The 23,325-nt window shown below is 40.4% G+C and overlaps 1 protein-coding gene and 1 long non-coding RNA gene across 6 annotated transcripts in view; both read right to left on the bottom strand.

The window, feature by feature from the left end:
* The window catches only part of cfap57 (cilia and flagella associated protein 57), a 328,197-nt gene that overhangs the window by 135,730 nt on the left and 169,142 nt on the right, over positions 1-23,325 (bottom strand). The gene's annotated exons all lie outside the window — the stretch shown is intronic.
* On the bottom strand, positions 1,274-21,648 carry LOC141377892 (uncharacterized). The gene is made up of 2 exons (XR_012391000.1): positions 21,458-21,648; positions 1,274-8,447 (listed from the first exon to the last, which is right to left on the bottom strand). It is a non-coding gene; the product is annotated as an uncharacterized lncRNA (long non-coding RNA).

Raw genomic sequence — 23,325 nt, 5'->3', positions numbered from 1 at the left:
AACTCCCTTGGTAGCCAGTATGGTTGACACCGAAGCATAAGATATTCCAGATCAGGAGAACAAAATTATTTAACTGGGTGTATGTTCCTCACATCACACCATGAGTTGTTAATAAAGAAACAAACACCTCCCCCTTTGCTTTTCCCTGTGAGTTCTTTCGTTTTATCCACCCGGTGCAAGGAGGACCCCAAAAATTCAACAGCTGTGTCTGGTACCTCCGCAGATAGCCAGGTTTCTGTGAGGCAGATAATGCAGCAGTTTCTTCTTTCCCATTGGAAGGAAATGCGCGCCCGTAGCTTGCAAAGTTTGTTTTCCAGTCACTAAACATTAGACAGCAGAATAGTGGAGAGCAAAGGTCGAAATCCACTTAGTCCTCTTTTCTGTCGTCGCTTCGGTTGTGTGACCCAGAAAAAGGGTTCTGCTGCTGTGTTTGTAAATAGAGCTTCGAAATCCACGGCATCTTAGTCCTCTTTTCCGGCTGCTTTTCCGTTGTCGCTTCAGTTGTGTGACCCAGAAAAAGGGTTCTGTTGCTGTGTTTGTAAATAGAGCGTCAAAATCCATGGCGTCTTAGTCCTCTTTTCCAGCTGCTTTTCCATCGTTGCTGCGGTTGTGTGACCCAGAAAAAGGGTTCTGTTGCTGTGTTTGTAAATAGAGCGTCGCTAAATAACTCAAAGTCCGGTCTTCGATGTGCAATGAAGTCTGTCGTAGGTAATGAGAGTGTGTACATCCCGCACAAAAAAATTACAAAAATACAAGTAAAACGCACAAAACACAACAATGCAACATGGAGCTTGCAACATGGCGGCCATGCTCAGCGGAATCTTGATGGCATACGATAATGAGCATTTGACCAGTAGAGCCCTTTAATGTTGTAACAGAAATTAGCTCATTTTATGAATATTAATAATCAACAATAACGGTTTATTCTTAATTATTAATATTCCGGCTTAAGCTTCAGTCAACTTGGTCAAAGAAACATATAACTCTATATGATTCTGCCGTGCGACCGAGCGGACTCTCAGATTATGAAAAATAATTATCAACAATAACGAATTATTATTAATCATTAACATTCTGGATTAATTTACTGTTATTTGACCAAACAAACATAACCAGAGTGGACACGGTAATGATCTGTTCATTTAGAAAGGGGAATTATTACTACTTCTTGTAAAGTAGATTAATCATTCATAAGTTTTAATCAACTTATAGCAGCTAGGCAGGGGAATCTGTCTTTCAGTGACTTTTCCTGCAAGACAAACAATACAATTCATTGGATTATAATAGATTTATTGACTAGACAGACAGATAACGAACAAACGCACGAACATACATTAAACATAGAACAAAGGTAAACTCCGTGGAAATAGGCTATACGGGTCTATAAAATATGTAACAAACAGAGAGAGATACCAAAGCGCGGAAATATAGATTTCAGATAAAGAGTGGCAAAATCTGGTTTCAGTTGCACACACACACACACCATTAAGGATCACCAAGATTATAAAAAACACCTTTTTGATAAAAGGGGCACAGCTTATTCACATAACTAAAACTACCTGGACTTTAATGTCTGGACTTTCTGGACTTTCAAATGTGTCTCTTTTTATGCGAGTCTCTCTTCCGTCGTGATGAAAACTCCTTTGATGTCTTTCTTGATACGTTGCGTTTGTAAAACGGAAAAAACGGAAAAAAAGAAACCGTGGCTGGAAAGTCCATGCGGCGTAGAAGGGCCGCTTGCCCCTCAAAGGGGCCACGTTTGACAAGTTCGGATTTATCTGCCCAGATGTTTGGGGGCAGAACGGTTATACCTGCGGGTCACGTGACAACCCGTTCAGCATTCTTGACCAATGATTTCAGGGCAAAGTTTGAGCGGGAAACTTCCTTTGTCTCGAGCTGCTCATATGCAAATTTGAGTGTCCGCCCAAAGCATGCGGAGAGGCATTTAATGCAGGGAATTAAAGAATGTAAGCAGTGGTGATTATGATCATACTCTACGCATCATGTGTTGTAAAATGTCAAGGGCATTCTAACGACACCAAACACTCCACAATCACATCAACAATAATGGTACATCAAAAATACATCAACATAATTTCCACATCCCTACATCATTGATTCTTTTAAAAATCCTGAAAGTATGAATGTGTATAGTCTATATGAGGAATTGTACACATTACAAAAGTTAAGTGTAATTAAACAAGAGATTTGGGTTCTAAATGTCTTTGTTTAATGTTAAGGGATGTCTTTTGTCTGTGAGCAGAAGGCTGACTAAAGATGGTGGTTTTTTTCTCTCGTTTATCTTATCTGCCATGTTCTTTTGAAGTCGGCAGAGAGTGGTTTAGGACAGTTCTGTGAAGTATCCCCAGCTCGTTAACTTGTCAGCAGGGATTTTTTTTGGGCCAGACTTTTCGTCTCTGAGTGATCTGAATTGTTCTGGAAATTGAACCCAGACCTTTTTCATGGAATGTTAAACGGAATGTTTACCTCCAGAATATATGTTACAATATGTGTTACCAGTTATGTTACAGTCCCCCTCTTCCCAGACAACGTGTTTCGGAGAAAACCCAGTTGGTTGGGATTTAACTTAACTTGTTGGTTGGGCTGGAGGTGACGGTCCCTCGATGTGCGTTCCTGAGTCAGCTGGACGGAGTTTTATTTCCATCAGCGTGAGCGGGGCTCCTTGGCGTTCCTTTCCTTTCCCAGCCTTCCGCTGAAAGGCTTGTGGGAGGGCGGCGGTGCACTTGTTCACTGATTCCTGTATCTTGTTAGTGGTGCAGGGGGGTGCCTTGGTCCGAGTTGTTTGCATCATCAGAAGGTATGCCAAGCTCTGGGCTGTGTCATCATTGCTGAGAGACACTCTACCCACTAGGTGGACTGGCATATGAATTCCAGACGTAAAGAAAGCGAAGGAGAGAAAAACACACGTGAAACACACAAAAAAAATTTGTTGCTCCTTGTGAGCCCATGGAAGTGTTCCGCCCGATCCATCTGGGTGTCTGATCATGAGAGGATGGTTCCTCTGTGTTGCTGTGGTGCTCGGTGAATCAGCGCCCTGGGCATGTTTTGCTGTGTGCTGGGTCAGTACATGAGGGAGCACGAACTTTGGTGGCGTGGAGTCTTCAGGGACAAGCCAAAAATGATTCACACACTGTTTTTAGGATGTAGGAGGTGTGGAGTGACATCTGCGATGAAGCTGAGGTCAGACAGAAGAATCGTGTGGTAGGTGGGGTGAGTGGTTGTAAAAAACACACAAACAAACAAAACGAGACAAAGTAAAAGTAAAAATAAAACTGGTCTGACATGAGGAGTCAGATGCCTACGTGTTCGCAATGTCGTTTATCGACATTTGTCGGGCTGGTAAGATTGGATGTGGCAGCGGTGTTCGGTTAGGCTGGGTTGTTGGCTGCCGGTTACAGCTGCCAGATCTCGGGGTTTTGGTTGAGTGGTGACCATGGTCCACCGTGTGATGCGCCTTCTTGGTAAGGGCATCTGTCTGGTCATTCAGGTCCTTGTCAGTGCCTGAAAGTTTGAAATGTTCTTATCTTTTTTCAGTAGACGACCATGATGTGGTTGTCGGTGTTGTGGTCTCCTACTTGGAAAAAAGAAAAAGTGTTGATGTTTCACAGGCTTGTGGTTGGCAGTTCTGAAGCCCTTTGTTTTCACCTTGGGAAGTGGAACGTGAAACAGAGTCTAGCAAGTTGGAGTCTGTGCAGCTAAGTGCACTCTGATGTCATGGGCTGCTGTGCTTTGAAGGGTTACAATGATGACTGCCATTTCTGCATACTGAGATGTTTGTGGAAGCATCCATCGACACGGGCTGTGGGCATACCTTGGCATGCATTCTCATCCCAGTACTTGGAGTACTTGAATGCCAGGTTGGCAGAGGTGGCTGGGGTTCATCCACTACCGCATCGCAGATGGTCTGTCAGTTGTACAGTCTTGGTAAACAGCCAGGCCGTTGCCCAGCGTGGATTTGTGGCTTAAGATGTGGATTAAGAGGTGTCAATACAGTGGCCCTGGGTGGCTATCAGCCGCATGGTCGTACTGGCGTAAGTCTTTATGCCATCCCGGATGTGCTGACTGTTCAGTAACAAGACAGGTTGTTGGCAGGTGTCTATGATGGCTTTTGTGCTCCAAAGAAGTTGGAGAATAGCTGTTGAAATGGCACCCACTGTGCAGAGCGATGTTATTTCACAGTCTTAGTATTTGCCTTCTGGCGCAAGGAGTGTTTTACTTGCATATGCCCAGACGTTGTCTCAATTCAGTCGTGGCCAGCTGTTGACCTTCTGTCAAACAGAAGGACAGCCCTTTTTGAACAGGGGGGTCACGGATCTAGAAGTCTTTGAAAAGTTCTTAATGACATGTCTGGAGTAGTTGTACCCACTTAGGGAGCTGCTCAGTTCGGAGACCTTGCTAGGCGGTAGTCTTTGCGCTAGTCACAGTCAACTGTTGTAGGACATGGTCTGTCTCCTTTGAGTGGCCAGACACGGTGGTGCTTTCATGAGGATGTCATCAACATAGATGAGGTTGCCTCTAACATAAGCATCGGGATATGCTTTGTTCAGGAGGGTGTTGCTTTCGGCTGGTGAGTTGGCCTAGCCGACGGGGCACCTCATGATCGTTTAGTGTCTGTCGTTTAAGGTGAAAGCTAGCTTATGCTGGTCATTTGGATGTACAGGTATCGTCCAGAAGGCGGGGACCACATCAAGCGTTGAGAAGATGGTTGGTCCTTGAATTCTGGGCACTTCCTGTTCCAGTGGTGTCATTGGCCCTCATGACAATGGCATTTGCTGATTTAGCTTTCTATAGTCAGGCACCTTTTGACGTTTGGCTTGAGGACGGGCCAGATGGGTGCCGAGTAGGTGTTGTTGCATTGACAGATGTCCTTTTTCCACCATGGAGTTAGATATTTCCATGTGAAGGTCAGTGGGACTTGCAGTCTAAAGAGTCTTTAGCGAGGGCACCGTTGTAGTCATACTGGTTGTGCTGACGTTTGTCAGTTGACATCATCCTGCGTGGCCTCAGCAGGAAAGTGCCATGTCTTCATCCATGTTAGTGATGGGGTGACAAGTGGCTGGGAAACAGAAGCAAGAAGTTAGTCCTCGGTGGGCTAACTTCTGCATACCTGTTCTTTGTTTACTGGTAACATGAGTGTGACGAGCTTGAATGGAACAGTATAGTCTGTGTTTTCTCTGGTGTCGTTGCATAGGGGGTGAGGCCAATAATTGGCCCAAGAGTTCAAAGTCATAGAACTCGTAGCTGACCAATCGTCCCAGTCGGTAGTCTTTGAGGATTTTTATGTCAGTTGCCATGCAGCTATTACACAAGACATATACTGTTCATGGGGACAGTTCAATTTAGGGCATGGCTTCCAGGTTGAGGACCAGTTTTATGCCTTCTTTTGTTGGTTGGAAGAACAACCCAATGTATGTTTAGAATTCGGCCTTTCGTATGGAGAGCCATATAGAGCACCTGTTTGTATAGGCTGGCACCACAGAGTCTTGTTTGCTGATGACAGAGCAGACCTCTGGCATGGTCTGGCCTGAGTGGGGCTTCTTGAGGGTGACAGCCATAGATGTTGGCTGTGAAAAGTGTGGGTGCCTATATATATGCCTGAAGATGTATCAGGCTATCAGCTCCGATGTGAACATCGTGCGGCGGGGCCGTGAGAGTTAGGACCCATCCACCGTTCCGGTTCAAGTTCAATGCGCAAATGCTGTTGACAGTTGTCATGTGTGAGAGTTCAGCATTTGGATAGTAGCGTTTATGCATGGTAGTTGAACACATGTCTGGGGTGTGTTCAGGCGGAGTGTCGCACAGCGGGAGGCTGATGGCTGCTGGGTTGTCTGCTCATAGTGCAAGTACAGTGTCGTAAACAGTCTGGTTATTCAACATTAAGCACTTTGAGGCCTGGGGCAGCAAGCGTTGGGGTTGTTAGCTGGTTGAAGGCTGCAGAGTAGCGACCTTGACCCCGTCTATGTTATTGAGTTTGGGTTCTCGCGGGTTCCAGCAGTTTCCCGCGACCTCGGTGACTTGAAAGTCTGTTGGGGTTGACCTGACGGCTGTGAGAAAGAGTTCTCGCACTTGGGCCCAGATTTTGAGAGGTTCAAAGTTTAAAAGAGGTTCAAACATATCCAGCGGATCTTTACCAATTAGCAGCAGGTATGTGTCCATTGGCGACGGGTACACGGGGTGCAATGCAGTCATAGGGACAATAGTTACTTGAATGGGAGCGATGTATGTAAGTTGAACCTCAGTTTGGCTGTATGATTTGCACATTCAGCCTGCCTTGTTGGCATTTAAGTGTTCGGTTTAGTCTCTGAGCTCTTGCTTCGAGTTACTCAAACAGAGAAGATGACATTAATGTGAGGTCTGCTCCTGTGCTGACCAGCGTTTCTCGTCTTTCTTTCATCTCCACGGTTACGGTCAAGTAGCGTGTCGTTGGCACGCCATTTCGGTCAGGTTCCCCAAGAGTTGAAGTGCAGGGGCCTGAGCAGTTGTTTGTACGCAGGTGTGGCTGGTTGGTGGGCTGTGGCTCAGGAGGTAAACAGACAACCAGACCAGTGTTTTCTGGTACCTGAGGTTGCATGCATGGGGAAGCGTGATGCTGTAGTTAGATACACAGTCTTTAGCTTGTGTTGGACTCGCAGTACTCTGCGGGGATGGAGCAGAAGGCAGGTGTTCAGGGGGGGGTAAGTGGTTTTGGAGCCCCTCTAGTCATAAGGAGTCTGGCTTGACTACTTGTAGGGCCCTCTTCAAGTTTTTCAGCAGTTCTGCTGCTCATGACGCCACTGTGCTGTCGTTTGGTGTCAGGTTTTCACCTCTGGCTTTCTCTGGCGTGTAACGAGCTAACTGCTGGCTGCTTGAGCTCCTAGCTACTGCAGGTTGGCTGTTCCTTGGTTGCTGTTAGGCTCCTTTTGGGCTGCTTGTGGAGAGTGGCTTGTCCCAATGTGTCTCTAAGCATCCTGTCTGGTGTTGAGACATACACCTTCCTGGCGGTACTGTTCTCTGCTGGCGGAGAAAGGCTTTGACTCACTGTTGGAAGTCTTGCGGCTGGGAAACAGTAGCGTGTCTTTTAAAGTCAGCTTTTAAAGTCTGAGACAGGGTAGCTTGTAGGTGTTTGACAGTCTTTCAAAGCAGTCTTTGCTTTAAACAGATTTTATAAGCTAAACTCTGCCGCTGTTGGGTGGTCAGGGCATGGGGGCAGGCCATTGCCCGAGTGCGGACTCCCCACAGAAAGGCAGGTTTTTGGGAGAGAGGATCTGGGAGGTGAAATCCTCCTTCGTCCATGGCTCATTTCCTGTCTCACAGTAAGGTTGGTGTAGTCGACTGCAGTATGCCTGTGAGGTCTCGTGGCTGTTCTGAGACCCATGGCGACAATCAGTCCTTACTCCGACACTGGGTCAGATAAAACACTCTAGTAAAAGCTTTTGCATCGGCTCGTAATCTGCTTTGATGGCACAGGGGTGTTGCTTCAAAAAACTTCTTGCTTCACGGCTCAAAGTAATTTTTAGCAGATATAATTTGTCACAGATAGTGGCACTTGGCCTTGTCTTTGTAGAAGTCAATGTCTTAAAAGTAGGAGTGAATGTTGTCGCCTCCAGCAGTGTTTGGGGTAAAAGTTGGCATTTCCCTGGCCAGCTGGTTCAAGTCTTTGGTTGACAGGAGGTGTCTGTCGTAGGGGGGCCCCTTTGGAGGGAGTCCTGGCCCTGTGATGCTGACGGGCGTTGCTGGAATGCTGGCTGGCGGGGCAGTATGAGTTGGATTCACCCCCCTCTGCTGGTCTATCAAGTCTTGGCTTTTGTGGCTGACTGCGGCACTTTCCCTTTCGGGTAGTCACATGGATTTTAGGAATGTGACAGTTCTAGGTGAACTCTGTCAAGTTCATGCTTAAAGTCTCTTGGTTGGGTTCCGTGTTGGAATTTTGCTCGGGCCCTCTCCAGTTGACTTTAGAAGCTTTGACCCGAGCTTCACCGTCTTTCGTTCTGCTCTTTACAATAGTGTTTCAGGTTTGTTGCTTTACACTTAGTTCCTCTTTGGCTTTCTCCTCTTGTCGCTTCTTGTGTCCGTTGTCCGCTTGTAGCTCCATCGGGGCACGATGTAGTCCGTCCATTTGCTCCAGAAGTTCGGCGTCCTTTTCCCTTGTCGTCTTGCAGGCGTCCTGGGCTCGATGCTCCAGCTGGTCGAGACCCTTTCCTATGGATCCGGCCTGTGCAAGGGTGAGGTGTGTCAGGGCCCTGGAGAGTTGAGTCTGGGCTTGGCTGTTATGGCTTCTTGCTAGGTCGTTCGCCCTCAGCGGATTAATGCGGACATCCAGCTGCTCTCTGCTTGGCCGCTGCAGCTCCATGGCGTTGTTGGGCAGGAGGTTGTGGGTTAAGCGCTGAACCAGGGCTCCAGTTGGTCCCAGTGAGCAGCGGGCTGGACGCACTTGACATGCTGGTCTGCTGGGTGAGACAGACATCACAAGGGAGAGAGAGAGAGACCCACATGGCAAATTCGAATGGATGTTAGCATTGTGCTATATTATTAGTCTGACAGTGTTGTCAGCTAGGGGGTAGTGTTGTCGGCTAGATGTTGGTCCTTCTAAGGATACACTGGGGGCCGGACAATTCGGATGTCGAATTGGGGTGGCTATATAATAGTTGATATCTACATACTGGCCTTAAGGCTTTTAGTCATGCGCCAGGCTGTGCAAATTATCAATCAATTATTTAGATCACCCTGGTGGTTCTTGAAGTGGATTTTATACTCTTTAAAAGTGTGAAGTTAATGCACAGGTGTCAAACTCAGTTCCAAAAGGGCCGCAGCTCTGCACAGTTTAGTTCCAATCCTAATTAAACACACCTGATCAAACTAATTGAGTCCTTCAGGCTTATTTGAAACCTACAGGTAAGTGTGTTGGAGCAGGGTTGTAACTAAACTGTGCAGGGCTTCGGCCCCCCAGGAATTGAGTTTGACACCCCTGAGTTAATGTATATATTCAAATTGTATGTGTATAATCTGCTTGTAGACTTGCATACCATTAGAGGAATTACCATATCACAAGAAATGTATAAGTTATATAGGTACCAGGTTTGGGTCAGGGGTAACCTAGTTGGAATTTGTGTGACATGTAGAACAAAGGAAATAACAGTTGTAAAAGGTTAACCTAGGTGGAATTTGGGGTCAAGGGTTAAACTGGGGGGGGGGGGGGGGTCTCGTGTGATATATGTAGAACTAAGGGAAAAACAAATGACAGAGGTGGAATTTGGGGTCAAGGGTTAAACTAGGAGGGATCTTGTGTGACATATGTAGAACAAAGGAAAAAACAGTTGTAAAAGAGTATTTAAGCAGGCTAGAATTTGAGTGAGACAGAATTTTTCAGATAGAGATGCTACTGGGGGTCTCCTGAAAGTTCTCCTTTGTTGTCGACAATAAAGTATATTCTTCTGATATTCATAACCTCCAGACTGAGTTTGATTGAGGAAGAGAAAAACCAAGAAAACCACCACATTTGGCGTCCCTCTGGGTGGGCTGGAAAGGAGCAGGACTGGTGTTACTGTGCATGCTGGACTGGAGAGAAAACACAAATATGTGGCCACAATAAAAAACGGTAAGCGATTTTATGCTTATTAGTTTGTGTTTTTTTCTGCTAGGACCTGCTTGTAATGGTACAGTAGGTGAGAGTTCAAAGTGACTATTACCGCCGCGTCTTATACCGCCGCCGTTTGAAATAACTGCCGCTCTGTTTTTAGTATATGACAGCAGCTTGTGAATGAGCCGCCAGGGGGCGCAAAGGGACGGGATGCGAACGGACAGAAATAGCCTTTACAGCAGCTTTAAATATGCTACTGTGCTTGTAAATGAGATTAAACAATAAGTCAAAGCATTATAATTCCTTCATTAATCATTTAAAATTTGTTAACACACTTTATTGTAAACTTTTTAAGTGCAAAGAGGACTAGTTTTGGAAAATAGAATTGAAGAAATAAAAGACAACTAACATGAAAGCACAAACATTCAGTACAAATAAGTAGTCTTAAATAAATAAATAAAGCAGTCTTTTAGCCTAAATATAGAGAGATGTTCAGTGTTTGCTATTTTGATAGGACTAAGACAAGACATTTTCATTTATGTTTTTATTTCTGTTTTTGTTTTAATTTTCGTTGTTGATTATATTTTACTATCTTATGTCTCAATAATTGTACATAATAATAAACGAATAATGAAAACTAATTAATAATGAAATTAGGCCTAAATAAATTATTTATTTAAAGATATTGCGGCGAAACACTGAGAAACGGTCAGGGGCATGGTCTTAAGAGCTTAAGTTGAATGCTGCTTCATCAAAAGCAAATAAATAAATAAATAAATTGACCTACCTTAAGGAGATCACTGAAAGTATAATAAAACAAATTTTGCGCAGGACATAACATAAATTAAGTCTCGCAGGTTTATCTTTAATAATTTAGTTTCAGTTCAGTTTTTTTTTTTTTTTCAAAACGTCAATGTTCTCCTTTAAAGAAGCTATAACTGTTGTTTTGTTTTTTAATTAATGGCTCAGTATGTTTGGTATTTTAATTTCAATTTCAGTCACCTTGCATATGCGTGTGAAATATAATGCCGCATAACCGTGAAAAAAGAAGAAAAAGCTGTCAGTTAGAGCTAATTCATCAAAATGAACTGTAATAAAATACAGCATGTATGTTAATACTGGCAGAATGTGAACAAACTCAAGGTAAGGCTAAGATATGTGCTTGCTTTTTTAATGCATTTAAAAAGATTTGCGGCTACTATGGTGTATAATAATGTTTTTTCTTCCTTTTTTGTATGGTAAAGGACAATGCACATTGTTATTGATGTAAACTTAGACTAAAACTTACCATTGATAAATGTGACCTAGCCTACTTCAAGCAGATAACTTAAAGTATAATAAAAATAATTTTGCCACAGGACATAAATAAAGTCCCGCAAGTTTAGTTTTAATAATTTGGTTTCAGTTTTGTTCAGTTTTTTTTTCTCAAAACATCTGTTTTTCTTTAAAGTAAAATTGTTGTTTTTTGTTGTTGTTGTTTTACTTGTAATGGCTCTCTCTCTCTCTCTCTCTCTCTCTCTCTCTCTCTCTCTCTCTCTCTCTCTCTCTCTATATATATATATATATATATATATATATATAATTATTTAATAATATATAATTATAAATATATTCTTAATAAACTTCCCAGCCACAAATATTGAAGAACACAACTTGTATAAAAACTGGGCGGGGATTAGAAAGAATACAATGCTTGTTATATAATTTAAAATGTTATTCCTCTTGTTCAATTTCTGCATGCACATTTTTTCACCCGCTACTCTGCCAGGAACTTCGCCGCTGGAGAGCACCTTCAAAAATCTCAATCTCATGGCTCATTCTTCACGAATATAGAATTAAAATAATGGCGCGATAGGTTTATTGTGCATCCCGCGGGTGCAACCAACAAGAGTTGTGCATTTTAGTTTAACTTTTTGAGCGTTAAAAGCAGTTCTGTGTTAGTTTTTATTTAAATATATCAAGCCGAAACTAAACAGCGCATTCTCTCCGCCTCCTCGTTCATAACCAGCCACGCACTGCTGAAGCAGGCAATAGAGACACTCCGTAATTCATAATCTTAGCTGATGTTTCGGAGTCGAAAGAATATATTAAAGAGAAATGTTCTTTTAACAGTCCCGATATGTTTAATCTTTTTTTTTTCCTGTCATTTCTCTTCAGCAAATTATATTTTTTTAAAGCTGCTTGATTCTTTTAAAACCGAAAGCAGAGCCCGGCAATTGGTGTTTTTCCATAAGATACGCTTTGTGAAGTTTTTATTGTGTTTTTAAATAGTTTTATTCTATTCAAAGCAGCACCTATATGCCAATTTATCCTAAAAACGCGGCATAGGAGCCATGCATGTCATGTGTCACATAACTGCATTTTCCTACGCGTGCGCGATCAATTTCTGATCCTTTTGCATAAAGGTTTTTAATCAAAAACAGGTCATTTAATTACTTTTGATGTGCTAAAATATTTGTTAGACGAATGTTATTTTAAAAAAGCATATGCACATATTACAATTGTAAAATAGTCTAAAATGCATGGTCTGATCAGAAATAAAGGAAATTATTTATATTTCATTATTTAATGCATAAAATAGGCTATAGTCTTTTTATAAATTGAGTTGAATTGAATTGAATTGAATTGAATTGATTTGAAACTTTTAATTGCATTTTTACGTCCTGTAAATAATAAAAGTTGCATCAGATTGATGAAAACGAATCTTAATACCTGCAAACAGGGCCACAGTTACTTCTTTTTTCACTGACTGGCATGAATGGCAAACGCGTCAGAAAAAAACTGCTGAATCTGCGCGAATATTTGGTTAACTTATAAAACAAATGTCTGGTTTAGTGATGTTAGTAATGCATAGAAAAATGCAAAGCAGAATTCTCCTAAGCTCATTAACCCATGCACTGATGACAGCGAGGGAATCACTGGCCCACCATTTTTATTAAAGGTATTATTTCACTGACCTGAACATAACCATTTATAATATAATTCATAACCTATCGTCTAAAGCAGGCAACACTCTATTCAGCTATGTTCTGTGTTTTTACGTAAAAATATATTCGTTTTGGCGAATGCTTGGAGCGTAATATAGATATTTTAAATAACACATTAAGTTCAGTTGTTGTGCATAGAAACATTCATTTTCATAAGGCCCCATATTTAATGCGGTTTCGTTTTTAAACGCATAGGTTTTGTTAAGCCATCCGTCCTATTTTTGGATTTTGTGTATTCATGTTTATGAAAAACACCTAAAGAGTGGAGACCCCTTCCCCCTATTCATAACCAAAAGCTTGTCTGTTAGGTGTTAATGGGCATCAGTGAGGCTGAAATCATGTTTTCACTTTCGGGCTAGTAGCTTGCAGCATGACACGCAAACCCTGCCCCCAGAACGTCCCCGGAATTAGATGTTGCATATTGTATCTGTGATCTTAAGGAAAGTGTTAAGTAGACTATTTAAGCACAGAGCCAGTAATAAAAAAGCATATATTGCGTTGCGCTCAGCAGCTTTTCACTAATAAAGCTCTTCATGTAAATTTCATTTTTCAATTTTAGCGCGTCATATAAAAACATCAATGCTTGTTTGGGGACACAGAACACACTTATTTTTGTAGTTTCCCCTGATCCGTTTTTAAAGTGGCACTGCACATTTGGTTAACTGAAAAAGGTCGCAGTTCATGCGTTCACTCACCCCAAAAATGCTCTGTTTGCATGATTTGATTATTATCATCGTATCCTAAATAAATAATAAATAAATAAATAATATTTTAAACCTTCTCTGGTGTTTACTGTTTTTAGAGAATATATAAAATCTTTTTTTTTTAACAAAGCCTTTGTAAAATGGCTTTGTTTAATATGGCTTTAAAGGTTTCATTTATGTAGGCTATAAAGGCCTACCTTGTTGCTTTTGCTTGTTTTATAATGGTTTATTTATTTCATGCGATTTTATTATCAGATATTTGTAATTCTTTAAATTATATTTCAATATGGCTTAGGCTATTTTATAAAGATATGACACTTGTTTTAAGTCTACAAAAGGGTACACGTAAAGTTTTATGTCTTTCTGTTTTATTCATATTGTGTATTATCTGCAAAATAAATAACAAAAAGAAAGAAGCTGCTCGCAGCTTACCAGAGCTGTGAAGGGAGCGCTCATTTGCTCAATCTCTCACACACACATATGCAGGCATATAAACACGCACAAACACACCGTTTAAACTTGACAAAAACTCTCGAAAACCTTTAGTCTGCTGTGTCTTTAATATGGTGTAAAGATTATTATGCGTTATTGAAACATCCAGGGGGACGCAGCAAAGTCACTTATAAATTAAAATTGTATTATTTTATGCAACAGCCTTACATTTAAAACGGAAACATAACGGCGATTATAATCAAAAAGACCTCTCAACCCATAAGGCTAGATGTTTTCTTTCCCTTATTTATTAATTTATTTGTTCATGTGCGCATGTAACTCGTGTGCCTTCGGAAAACTAGTGTAATGACGGCAAGCCATCTTTCCCAGACTTGTCCGCCTCTCCTTTCACTTCGCCCCCCAAAGCCCCAGCTGGCCCTCCTGGCAACCTCTGCGTAAAACATATGCTGGATAAGTTGACGGTTCATTTCGCTGTGGCAATTACAGACTTATAAAGGGACTAAGCCGAAAAGAAAATGAATGAAAGAATGAATTAATAATAATAATAATAATAAAATAAAGTAATGATCTTTACACAGATGCCGCGTACGTGGCATTTTTTATTTTTAGAGATGGTTCATTTGAATTGCCTCTGCCACTTCCCCCACCTTAAACCTGAAAGTTGCAGAGAGAATTATAGCCTATTTACACCTTAGCCTCAATAGCAACAGTTCATAGCCCATTTACACCAAGACAGCGCAAGTTTAGCGGAAGAATGTCAAATCAGAATCACGCAGATGAAGCACACCAGCTACTACTATCATGAAACTATTAAAATGGCATTGGCATAACTTTATTAATTTTCAGCAGCTTTTTTTCGCTCAACAGAAATGCGGCGTTGGGAAGCATTTAATAAATAAAAGCAGGGTTAATAGTGACGTGATTCAAATGATGGATCTGCGACAGAGAAACTATAGGGGTTTTGGGAAACACTCACTACTATATCCTCCCCCCCCAAACTATGCATATTCAGCGCAAGTTACTGTAGGGCTTTGTTTGGGAAAGCACAGGTCCGCTGGTGCCGCGCGCCTCTTTCTCTGGGCCGAAGCGAGATGATTTTAAAAATATTAAAGATATAGATTAATTAATTATTCAGCAAAATTGACATTTATTTCATATTTCACTATGCATTTCATCTGATAGGCTAATCTTTATAGCTTAATTAAACACATATTGTCAAAACCCACACGTGTATGAAAATGAAAATGGCATTTGTTATTATTAGACTCCGATTTGTTATTTGTTGCCTAGGCTATTTTCACATTTGAGGTGCTTTATTGGCATGACAAATAACTGTACATTGCCAAAGCAGTGCAGCGTCACTGCGTACAAAGACAGTGCAAAAAGGGCAGTAGTGCAAACAATTATGGATATAACATATAATAAAGAAAATAAAATAAAAAAATTGAATAATAAAAATAAAAATAGAATCATGATAAAGGTAATGATAGTAGCCTATTATCAAAAGTAAGTCCACAAATAAAGAGTTCGAGTATTTGTGTGTTGGAGACAGTGGAGCGGGTATTGTTAGTTGAACGCACAACGCGCTCTGTGCTGGACTTTACACCTGCTTTGATCTGGTGCAGGCATAAATGCGCATGCGGTGGAGGCGCCCTCTAAACTCACACTGGAGAAAACTGGACTAGTGGATATCACAAAGACACGCAGTTTAATTTATTTCATGTTTTGCTTAACTAATTCTTTGAATAAAACTATTGAGCTATAAAGGGGAAAAACGCAGAAGAAATTTCCCGTTACATTAATTTTAGCACAGCTGCCATTCATTTTCACATTAGTTTTTGAGTTAGGGATTGATATTAAAGTAGCCAAGTAAAAATGTCTATACTATAAATAATATTATAATTTATTATATCCATTATTATTATTATTATTATTATTATTATTATTATTATTATTATTATTATTTTAATTATTATTATTAAGCTATACAATTGACAAAACGCAGAACAAAATATTTGCTTTCATTTTGGCATAGCTAAAGCACACGTTTACAGTTATGTAAAAAAAACATCACCTTCTACAGCAGCAGTCAATTTAGGACACTTAAAAATGTCTTTTGCGTTTAAAGATGATCGACCTGCGAAGTTATGTTTACAGTGTTGTAAAAGAAAAAGGTAGGCTATTTAGTGCGTGTGGATTTACCGCGGATCCACCTCTTGCGCTGCAGGCTGAATAATATAGGTAGACATGGCTTTCTGTTTGGCTACACTAATGCCTAAAAATGTAACTAAGTAACACATTAATTTTAGAAACTATTTTTAAATGGCATTTAACATTTAAATTTATTTTTTTATTTAATGTAACATTTAAATATAATTTAATTTAAAACATTTATTTTTCCTCGCTGATTTTGGTTGAGTAATAAAGCGTGATGACTCAGATGATCTAGTTTAGCTTGCATGTGTGGGCGTATTTTGACGTCTTTACCTAAAACTTTACACATTTATAATGTTTAAAATAAAACGGAAAGAAATAAAGAGACTAACATAATTTAAACCACTTGTTTGGTGCTTAACATTATCTTTCTGCATTAATGTAAACGGTATATCCTTGCCTTCATTAATAAAATCGGTAATAGCAAAACTGCATATTATTCTTACTATAAAAAGTAGGACTATATCGGTAATGCAAAGTAATGAATTAATAAATAGCCTAAATAAAAGGAACAAGAAAGGACCAAATTCAGTCGTCAAATGCAATGGGATTGCGCCCTTGCGCCCTCAGTTATGATATCCTGCCGCCGGGCCTGCTATAGCGAAACTTTATTGTTTGAGAAGAAACAAAAGCGGAAACTGTGGATGAAAACCTGGCTGGGAAGATGGTGACAACATGAATTTTCTGTTCTTCAACGAGAAAAAAAATCGCAGACAGGACACAATGACGCCGTTTATTATACAACGCAGGTCGTGTTTACAATCATTAATATTAACAACTAACATTAATATCATATCAATAACTCCTCTTGCTTTAGACTTTACCTTTTAGAGCTTGTTCTTGTTGGCGCAATATAAGTTTATTGCATAGGGTACGAATCAGATTATGAAGAATGATTAAGAGCATGCTTTTCCTTCATTGCATCCTTTCCGTAAGGTGTTTTATTTATTATTTTATTTAATTTATTTATTTATAATTTTTTTAAATAATGATGACAATATTTACTGTCTAAACATTCCTCGGTATACTACCAACAAATTACGCCCCTGTACCCAAGTAGCCTACCTAAGTTAATTTACATTTCATGTAAAATTAAGAAATAAAAAAAGACCAAAGTATTATGCTAAATATTCGTACAAACGAACATGTTTGTTTTTTAACTTTCGTTGATAAAACAACACAATACAGCCTAGGCTAGTTAAATATTAAATAACTTTAACTGCTTGAAGCAGTAAACGTTACATTTTAGAAACTTCTCAAATACTAATCAATAATAATATAAATAGTAACGAAGAACAAAAAAGTTTTGTAACAACATAAGTCAGATGTTGGAAAAAAAAACTGCGTCTCTCTGCCTTTTTTTCTATTCATATTTTAAATTATTTGCCAGAAAAACTAACATGTTGACTTTGTTCGGTTTAAGCGGAGACTTATTTGAGATTACAATGTTTCCAGCAGCACTGAGACTGTGTGCCTGTAGCCCATACAGATACTTTTTCGCAACCGTGGCAAAGAGAGTATCTTGCTCCGCCGCCTGCATTTCTCAGAAACCAGCTCTACATTGTGGATCGGCGCGTTCTCAACTACCAAATATGCTGCTCCATTTCCCATCAACGTCTACAATTTATCAGTTTCTCTTTTGTATTTGCCCATTTTTGAAAAGGCCTCTCTACCATACCTGGCTGACTAGCTGGGCATTTGCGTTCAGTAGATGACACCGGAGCTGGCTCCGCATGTCATGGCTGGGTGACATTACCACAGATGGCTATGGAGGTTCGACGTGTTTGTCCATTTAACACTTATTTTTCTAAACAAGCCCTACAAATAGCTTCATCCTAATTATTGATTCGGCTTACTCGTTCGCCACGAATGCAAAATATTTCCAGATTGGCGATGTAATATAAGTTTTCCAGCAAGGTTCATGGCTGAACTTGAACTTGCTGTATCACGTCTAAGTTAACGTTATGTTCATAAATGTATAGGCTATTTGGCAACAAAACAGAAAATGTGTGTTCTAGAGTGATTGTCGTCACGGTGACCATCACAGCCCTTATGAGATTGCATACATTTGCATACATGTTTTAAGCTATAAAATGAAAGCCTCAGTTTGGTGCGGAGTTATTATTATACAAAAATCAAGAAAATCTTTGGATTTGTTTGATTCGTAGATTGTAGGCTATTTTAAAAGCTGATATTATATAAGAACTATTAATAACTGTAATTTTCAAAAAATAAAAAAATAAATAAAAAAGGGATTTGTTGGTTGTAGCCCACCCTAAATCATCAACAGCCTGCTTTTTTTAAGTTTATGAAGCGGCTCCATACAGCACAGAGGTGATCTGCATCAGGCTGGTTATTGTCAACACTGTGTGAAACTGTGACGAGAAATATCCTTCTTTCATTTTGCTTCTTTGGCAAAATGTGTCTGTAGAAACGTGTGTTTGCATGTGTTACCATCCCAAGAGTTAACAAATATTTGTTGTACATTTAGGGGCCGATCACAAAGCGCACGCCTTTACGTTGCAAAAACGCGCGACGTACCGCGCTGCCTTTTATGGTTGACAAGAAAAAAATAAGCCTCTTTTGTATGTCACTAGAAAACGACTGAATTAGCTGGTGTGCGCGAGTCGAGTTGCTGTCGATGTTATAATTGTAATTTTAATAATATTGTGATATTTAAGATCTATAAATACAGCTCTGGATAACTTGAAACAGCGACCACAAGTCTCTCCTCAGTCTTTAAAAGTTTATCGTACTCACATTGACAACCCAAACCCCGCTGTCACCTCAACAGAAAGCCTGCAGTGCTTTCATTTGACTGAACAATGAAACAGAGGTTACACGCTTTTTCCACTCGAGCACACAGCGCGCAACGGCAAAACTTAAAGCGCGCTGAGCAAGCATAAGCAGAGCGTAAAACACTGGCGGCAGTCAGTAAACCATTAAACAGATGCCCCGTATGCAGCCAAACTTTAAAAATGTATAAAGCATATTTTAATCGTTTAACTGATACCATTCATCGGTTACAAACGCACCCTTTCGGTTATTGCTTAATCAGTTATTTTGAGCATCCCCAACTAAACCGCATGTGCAAGCTCTATTTTTTTTTTTTCTCTCACGGCCGCACGACGGAGATCCGGCATGGTGCCGGAATACTTAAAGCCCTGGTAAGATCATGTTTATCACTATAAGAAAACTAAATCAAAATTATATTTTAATTGAACACATCTGATCACATAAGGTACGCACAGAAAAGTCTGTTTAGTGTTGTGAAAAGGCAAAGCTGAATATCTGTGGTTAAACTGCCACCCAGCGGTCAAAAGCTGCTGGCGCATCAAGTACCGCCGTCGCCGCGGTATGAATGGCGGCATAAGGAACACATTGAAGTAGTAACATCTGTAAATACACTTGAACTGTTTCTCCAGCTTTAAAGAATAAAAAGTAAATGTAAAAAGATATTAAAGAAAAAAGGAGTTTTGAGTAACAGAAGAAAAAGAGTAATTTGCATGCAAATGATCTGTGTTTTCCTAAGTGGGCCTTGATGGATAGGATAAACATTAACTAGTAACTGTTACCCAGATTTGGGAAATTATTAATGATGTAAGATATGCATAGAGCATTTATAAGTTTTAAGAGAGAGTCCTTAATGTGTGGTAACAGTTAAGAGATTAAAGCTGATTAAAGTAGAAAGAGAAGCGGGCAAAGTCCTACGATACCGCTCTGTTAGAGGTGAAGCAGAGAGCTGCATGTGTAGGCAAGAAACCTGTTGTTACGAGTTGCGCCTCACATCCGGTTAGCCTTGTGCTAACAGTTTGGTAATATTAAGACGCGAAGGGTTAGTTTACTTAAGGCTAGTTGTTAGAAACTAGCGAGTTGTTTGCCCTATGACGTAAGCCGCGTCACACATTCTGCCTCCTAAAGGCGGGTTTGATGCTTTGGGGTGGTGGCTATGTCATTCACGCATGCGTGTGTGCACACGAGTCACGTAGACGAGGAGCCAATGAACGCTCAAGGAGCGGCTTCATTCACAAAAAGAGACTTTCCATTCATAACTGGGTATGCGGCTGACTTCACAAAGGGCAAAGCGCGAACCACTAAGATTCGCATAAACGGTTATTTCTTATATCATGTTGCATTAACAATGATTTATGACATCTGACCATTACATTTAGACAAACAAACATAAAATGCGAGATGTCTCTCGAGGCGGTGCACATTTGTACACAGATTTGGTCCGGACGAACATAACTGAAATATGGGAATTCGACATATATATAAGATTTTGGTACCATTTAAAAACACGCTTATGATTCTGAGAATTATTTTCGTCAGAAAGCGATTAATAGGCAAGCTTGCAACTCCCAAATACATTAATTTAGAACCGTTAAGCAGTTCTGAAATTAATTTCGCACGGCGCCGAAGCAAAGAGGTTAAACGTTAGGCAACTAAACTAACTGTTTGAAACCACAGGAGCAAATAGTCTAGAATTTTTCTAGCTATAAGAAGGCCTTTTAAACGGACAGGTTTTGGGGTTTCCAAACTGTCTTACAAGCACTGAGGGAACTCGTTGTTCCGCCAGGCGCAATAATATATTTAAATGATTTGCGGACTTGCGTCTTTGCTGAATCGATTTAAAATATTATGAACTGCAGTTTAAATAGTTACACTTAACATTCAGCCGTTTTCTGCAGCATGCTAGTGAACTGAAAAGCTGTAGGAGGCTTTCGTCCTCCCAGCTTTTCGCTGTGTCTTTTTTTCTTCTATAGCGCGCGCCAACAATCACAATGAATTGGGGAGTTTGTCTCACAGAAAATGTTTGGAAAACCGCCCGCATTCTCTCCACTAATATATAACAGAAATTACCTCATTTTATGAATATTAATAATCAACAATAACGGTTTATTCTTAATTATTAATATTCCGGCTTAAGCTTCAGTCAACTTGGTCAAACAAACATATGATTGTATATGATTCTGCCGTGCGACCGAGTGGACTCTCAAATTATGAATATTAATTATGAACAATAACGAATTATTATTAATCATTAACATTCTGGATTAATTTACTGTTAATTTGACCAAACAAACATAAACGAGCGGACACGGTAATGATCTATTCATTTAGAAAAGGGAATTATTACTACTTCTTGTTAATCATTCATAAGTTTTAATCAACTTATAACAGCTAGGAAGAGGAATCTGTCTTTCAGTGAAATTTCCTGCGAGACAAACAATACAATTAATTTGATTATAATGGGATTTATTGACTAGTCAGAAAGATAACGAACAAACGCATGAACATAAATTAAACATAGAACAAAGGTAAACTTCGTGGAGATAGGCTTTACAGGTCTATAAAACATGTAACAAACAGAGAGAGATAGCGAAGCGCGGAAATATAGATTTCAGATAAAGAGTGGCAAAATCTGGTTTCAGTTCCACACACACCATTAAGTATCACCAAGATTATAAAAAACATCTTTTTGATAAAAGGGGCACAGCTTATTCGCATAACTAAAATACCTGGACTCCTTTGATGTCCTTCTTGATGCGTTGAGTTTGTAATACAGTTCGGAGGAACACGATCGCAAACTTTAACTGAGTTTACTTTGCCGGAAAAAAAGAAAACGTGGCTGGAAAGTCCATGCGGTGTAGAAGAGCTGCTTACACCTCAAAGGGGCCACCTTTGACGAGTTCTTTGTTCGGACTTCTCTGCCCAGATGTTGGGGGGCAGAATGGTTATACCTGCGGGTCACATGACAACCCGTTCAGCATTCTTGACCAATGATTTCAGGGCAAAGTTTGAGCGGGAAACTTCCTTTGTCTCGAGCTGCTCATATGCAAATTTGAGTGTCCGCCCAAAGCATGCGGAGAGGCATTTAATGCAGGGAATTAAAGAATGTAAGCAGTGGTGATTATGATCATACTCTACGCATCATGTGTTGTAAAATGTCAAGGGCATTCTAAAAACACCAAACACTCCACAAGCACATCAACAATAATGGTACATCAAAAATACATCAACAAAATTTCCACATCTCTACATCATTGATGCTTTTAAAAAGCCTGAAAGTACGAATGTGTATAGTCTATATGAGGAATTGTACACATTACAAAAGTTAAGTGTAATTAAACAAGAGATTTGGGTTCTAAAAGTCTTTGTTTAATGTTGAGGAATGTCTTTTGTGTGTGAGCAGAAGGCTGACTAAAGATGGGTTTTTTTTCTCTCGTTTATCTTATCTGCCATGTTCTTTTGAAGTCGGCAGAGAGTCGGCACCTTTCTTTATACAAAATTAAACTTTATTGACTAATCTAACAAAAACTAACACCTAACACAAACACACATTCATACAAGCATAGGGAAGAGTAACGTGAGGTAAGAGGTTGAGAAGGTGTAATGATGGGAAAGCCTCTCAGTTTGTAAGAACAAACCAAGCAAACCAAACGTAATCAAATTTAATATAACCCTTCTATTGTCTCATTAGGGTTGAACTTAGCTCACACCAGTTTAGATGTTGGGAGAAAGGTGGTACTTGCGGTCTGTTTGTGATGTCCGAGCTCCCGTTGTTGAGCACGTGGTTGGCTGGCTGATCCTTTGTTCTCACGAGTGTTGTAGCTGGAAAAGTTTCTGAACAGTGAAATGTCCAAGCGCGGTGCGATCAACCCTTTCTGTCTGGGTTTCTGCCTGCTTTCTTGGAGGTTTCTAAGTCTCTGAGGAAGTTGTATAGAGTTGATGAAAGTTCAAAACAGTGTGGTTCAAAGCAGAGAGGGGGGTTGTCTGGAGTAGTGAGAGAGAGGGGGAGCTCCCAGGCAGCGTGTTTCAGAGCAGAGAGATTTGCCAAGGGAGGTCCCAGGAGAGTTTTAACAGAGAGGTTGAGAAGGTGTAATGATGGGAAAACCTGAGTTTGTAAGCACAGATCAAGCAAACCAAACGTAATCTAATTCAATATAACCCTTCTATTGTCTCTTTAGGGTTAATTTAGTTCACACCAGGTTAGATGTTGGGAGGAAGGTGATACTTGCAGTCTGTTCGTGATGTCCGAGCTCCCGTTGTTGAGCACGTGGTTGGTTGGCTGTGGTTGGTTTGTTCTCCCAAGGGTTGTAGTGTTTGAAGTTGCAGAGAGAATTCTGGGTGAAATGTCTGAGCGCGGTGCGATTAACCCTTTCTGTCTGGGTTTCTGCCTGCTTTCTTGGAGGTTTCTCAGTCTCTAAGGAAGTTGTATATAGTTGAAGAAGGTTTCAAAACAGAGGTTTGTGAGGAGAGAGGGGGGTTGCTTGGAGTTGGGAGAGAGAGGGGGAGCTCCCAGGCAGCGTGTTTCAGAGCAGAGAGAGGTGCCAAGGGAGGTCCCAGGAGAGTTTGAACAGAGAGGGTGAGTTTAGCTTGGGCCTAA

This window comes from Danio rerio, chromosome 2 (genome assembly GCF_049306965.1).
Source record: "Danio rerio strain Tuebingen ecotype United States chromosome 2, GRCz12tu, whole genome shotgun sequence".
In the NCBI taxonomy this organism is placed as follows: Eukaryota; Metazoa; Chordata; class Actinopteri; order Cypriniformes; family Danionidae; genus Danio; species Danio rerio.
The sequence above is the reverse complement of the archived record's forward strand: the minus strand, read 5'-3'. Positions and strand labels throughout refer to the sequence as shown.